Raw genomic sequence first — 5,393 nt, forward strand, 5'->3', positions numbered from 1 at the left:
AAACTAAACCCAGGAACATGTGTAAGCCTCCTTGATATCAACTCCTCTCGAATGACAACCTCCCTTAGCCTAGTGTGCGATTAACGTTTGTTTTCTTGTGTTTTTGTGTGAGTTCTTCAAGGGTGAAGAACTTTGTTTAATATGATTTTGTATCTTATTTTGTCAGAGAAAAAATGTGATAAAGAATAAGAGAGATTGAGTGTAAGAATGGATATATAAACGTGAGAGAGTGGGAGTTGGAGGAGGCTTAGGAGTCTAGTTTTAGGACTTAGTCAATAAGATTATGTTTATTTAATAAAAATAGGATTTTTATTTTATTTTAAATCAGATAATGAATAATAATTATTAATTAATGACATTAATTCAATAGATTAAATAAAAAATCACATTAATTCATTTCTTCCACCTAGGTTCGAACTCGGGTGGAGCAAGACTTCACTACAAGAGCCCAATTTCGGCCCTCTCTCCCCAAAGCACCCCTCAAACTTATTAATTAAATAATTAATAGTATATTTAGGGTAATTACGATACTACCCTTATCCTGGGAAAAGACCATTTTAGCCCTAGACCCTCCAGACATAAGATTTTCCCTTTTGAAGTCATGTAAAGACTCCTTCAAGTAAATCTTCGTATTCGAGAGCCCTACATGGTAGGACCCAACCATTCCAAGATCAAATGACTCCCAAAGTTAGTTGGATTTTCTGTAGCAAGGGTTTCGAGGTCTACTTCTACGCACATCAATCCATGTGAACTCGGTCTAATCGTAGGCATTCTAGACACATTAAGCATTTCTTATCTTATCCAATTTTAGATTTGTTACAGTTATGTCATTCATGACTTGAACAGAATAAGGGTAAGTGTTCCTTCTTACTCTTTTCAAGCTTAAGTTGTTTTAGCATTCCATATCACATACTCATACATTGAATGTACCGATGCTAGTTGTACTTTATTTTATCATGATGTTGACACAGTTAACGAGGATCGGCATCTAACACAACATTAATCTAATTGAGAACTCTAGAGTCAGTTGATGAGCCTTTTTGGATTCTGGAGGACACCTTTTTTTACAATTCTTTAGGAAGATGCTATGGGGTCTATTCCAACATATATCTCTATTTTAGAAGTAGTCATAGATACACCGTCAGATATTAGTAGTTAAGAGGTTTTTGGATTATCATTCTTATGTTTAAGACTTGGGTTTCATTTTAACCAAGTTGAGTGTTTAAATCCTTAAGATATTCTAGTTATCTTATTATTAAGTTTACATAAGTATTTTTATCATTAATTCATTTATTATTGTCTTCCGCTGAGTTAAGAAAGCTAGAACAAGATATGCTAGAGACCAACAATTGTCTTCGAGTGTCATCCACACTTATTGATAGGATTGGTGCATAACAATCTTTGTATTAGAGCACGGAGTTAAAGAGTCTTAGGGTGTTGATGAGATCGTGTTTTTAGAGTCCTAGTTATCGGTGTGAAGCGCCCCACGTCTATAATTTGAAGACTGCGATATATAGGAAATACTTCACTTCTTTCAAACTCCTATCATACGTTAGTGTATATCTCTAATTCTTGCTTGCACATGGCTTTTAGATAACCATGCATCCACAAAGAGCAGCCAAAGTTCATCCAGTTAGGTGGAACGTTGAGGAACAAGGGGTACCCAATGCACCTGAAGTGCAACCCGAGGGAGAAGTCACTAATTCAGAATTTAGAGAGGCAATTATGATGCTTAGTTAGGATGTGGCAAATCAGGTTTGTTAGAAAAGAGGATCTCAACATGAAGGGGATGACACTTCAAGGATTCATGAGTTCTTGAGGATGAATCCCCCAAGTTTCACTGGTTCGATCACTATAGAGGATCAAGAGAGCGTCATTGAGTAACTAAAAAAGCTGTCGGAAGTGATGCATGTTGGTGACACTGAGAAAGTTGAACTACTTGCTTATCAACTCAATTGTATTGCTAAAGATCGATCAGTGGAAATAGGGTAGAGATGAAGATACAACACCTGCGTGTTTGGCTTGCTTTAGGGAGGCCTTCTTGGGAAGTTTCTTTCCCCGAGAATTGAAAGAGGCTAAGGTATATGAGTTTTTCACAATTAAGCATGATTCTCCCAGAGCGCATGAGTACAGGTTGAAGTTCACCCAACTATCTCGTTACACTCAAGAAATGTTTTAGGTCATGAGGAGTAGGGTGAGTTTATTTGTTGCTGGATTAGGTCATTTTTCAAGAAAAGAGGGACGAGCAACAATGATTATTAGGGCCATGGACATTTTGAGGTTGATGATATATGTGCAATAGGTAGAGGAGGAAAAGCTAAGGGACAGAGAAGTATTCAAGAACAAGAGAGGTGAGACAGGGAATGAATCCGAGCATGAAAACAGTAGTGTGAATTGGTCATTTTTCCAACAATAACAGAAGGGTCTTTCTCGATCATATGCTAGTGCGTCTGTACCAAAGAACAAGGGTGACTACTATGGTCATAATTCTAGAGTTTAACATTCGTATTCATAGGTTAGTGTGGCACAAGGTGGTAGTAAGCCTCCTGTCTGAGCCAAGTGTGGTAGAAACCACTCTAGTGTTTGTCATGAGAGCTCCATAGGTTGTTTCAAGTTAGGTAGGCATTTAATGAGGGAGTTTCCAAAGAATAAGCAGGGAAGCGGTAATGGGGGCAAGAATGGCCAATCATTATTAGTTTCTCCATAATACTGGACAGCACCTAAAGGAGTTTTTTTCGGTACTGGCGGGAACAAACTTCTTGTATGCTCTAACCAATTGCCAAAAGCGTGAGGATTCGCCAGAAGTAGTCACTGATATGATTCAGGTTTTTGACTTTACGGTTCATGAATTGCTAGACCCAGAAGCGAGTTTATATTTTTTAACTCCATATGTTTCCATGAGCATTGATATTATTCTTGAGAAACTTAGTGACTCAATCATTTTTTCTACACCTGTTGGTGAGTCCATTCTAGCAAAGAGAATCTACAATAATTGTCCCGTTTTTGTCAATCAAAAGAGTAACATGACTAATTTATTTGAGTTATACATGGTCAAATTTGATATAATTCTTATGCCTTAGTTGATTGTAGAACTCGAGTAGTCAAGTTTTTGTTTCCAAATAAGCCAGTCCTAGAGTTTAAAGGCGGTTCAACAATGTCTAAGGGTCATTTCATTGCGTATGTTAAGGCGAATAAGTTAGTTTCTAAGGGGTGTGTCTATCACTTAGTCTGGGTTAATGACTCTAGTGTTGATATACCTCCTTTTCAGTTAGTTCAAGTAGTAAAAGACTTCCCATATGATCTTTCCCAAGTCCCTCCAGAGATAATAGACTTCGGTAGAAATCTCTTTTTACGTACTCGTACTATCTCCATTCCGCCATAAAGAATGACACCAACAGAACTGAAGAGTTGAAAGAACAATTGAAAGATATGTTAGATAAAGGCTTCATTAGAGAAAGTGTATCACCTTGGTGCACTCCGTTATTCTTTGTGAGAAAGAAAGATGGTTCCAATAGGATGTGTATAGAATACCGCCAATTGAATAAGGTTACCATCAAGAATAAATATCCTCATCTAAGGATTGATGATCTTTTTCAACCAGCTTCTAGGGTGTTTCTTTATTATTAAAAATTGATCTCAAATAAGGATACCATCAGTTGAAAGTTATGGATTTTCATATTGCAATGACAACTTTTAGAACTAGATATGGGCATTATGAATTTTTTGTTATATCTTTTGGATTGACCATTGCTCCTGTAGAATTCATGGATTTTATGAATAAAGTATTCAAACTTTATTTAGATATGTTTTTTTATTGTCTTCATTGTTATATACCAATGTATTAAAGGATAGAAGAATATCATGCTAGTCATCTCCAGATAGACCTTCAGACTTTGAAGGATAGAGAGTTGTATGCTATGTTCTTTGACTGTGTGTTTTGTCTTGAGTATGTGGCCTTCTTTGGGTCACATAGTTTTCGGTGATGGTATTAGAGTGGACACCCACACAATAGAGGCAATACAGAATTGTCCTATACCTACTTCTCCAACTGATATTTGAAGTTTCTTGGGTTTTGTTGGCTACTATAGGAGATTTGTAGACGGTTTTTCGTCTATTTCATCTCCTCTGACGAAGTTGACTCAAAAGATAGTGAAGTTCCAATGGCCTGAAGCTTTTGAGAAAAGCTTTCAGGAGTTGAAGAAGAGATTGACTAGTGCCCCAGTTTTTACTTTACATGAAGGTACTCAAGGTTTTGTGGTATGTTAAAATGCATGGATAGTATGTTTGGGTTGGTGTGTTAATGGAGAATGACAAAGTTATAGCTTATGCCTCAAGACAGTTGAAAGTTCATTAAAAGAATTACCCAATCCACGACTTAGAGTTAGTTGCTATAATTTTCTCCTTGAATATATGGAATAAATATTTGTATGGTGTTCATGTTGATGTCTTCACTTAGCACAATAGCCTACGATATGTGTTCACTAACAGAGAGCTTAATCTAAGACAAAGGAGTAGGTTAGAATTGCTCAAGGATTATGACATAATTATTGTTCACAACCTAGGTATGGCTAGTGTGGTTGCAGAGTCCTTAGGCAGGTTGTCTATGGGTAGTAACACCCATGTTGAAGAACAGAAGAAAGAACTAGTGAAAGATGTTCATAGATTGGACGCTTAGGTGTATGACTCATGTATTACATGAAAGGAGGAATAGTGGTGACAAAAGTTGAATCATTATTAGTGCCGAAAGTTAAATTGAAGAAAGACAAAGATCCCATAATCTTGAATTGAAGGGAAATGATTATAATCAAAGAGTGCTAATTTTGAACAAGGGGGAAATGGTGTATTGAGATATCAAGGTAGATTGTGTGTACCTATGGTGGATGGACTTCAAGAGAGGATCATGAAGGAAGCTCATAAATCTAGATGTTACATTCATTCGGGTTCCACAAAGATGTACCGCGATTTGAAAGAAGTATATTGGCGGAATGGTATGATGAAAAGCAATGATAAATTTGTTTCCAAGTGGTTGAATTTCCAAAAAGTTGAAGTAGAGTACCAACCGAATGAAGGTTTGACTTATAATATAGAACTTCCTGAGTGGAAGTGGGAGATTAGTAATATGTATTTCATCAGCCCACTTCTTGCCGGTAAAGACTACTCATTCGGGAGAGGATTATGCTATGTTTAAAATTCAAGAGGGTGTAAGGCTTCATGGATTTTCAGACTCCTTATTTAAGATAGGGATGCATAATTTACTACATATTCATGATTCCTTTTAGAATGGTTTTGGTTAAAAGGTGTACTTTGTTACTGCCTTTGATCCTCGGAACGACGGACAAGAAAAGCGTAAAATTCAGATATTAAAACATATGATTAGGGCATGATGATCGATT

This window comes from Solanum pennellii, chromosome 11, assembly GCF_001406875.1.
Source record: "Solanum pennellii chromosome 11, SPENNV200".
Taxonomy (NCBI): domain Eukaryota; kingdom Viridiplantae; phylum Streptophyta; class Magnoliopsida; order Solanales; family Solanaceae; genus Solanum; species Solanum pennellii.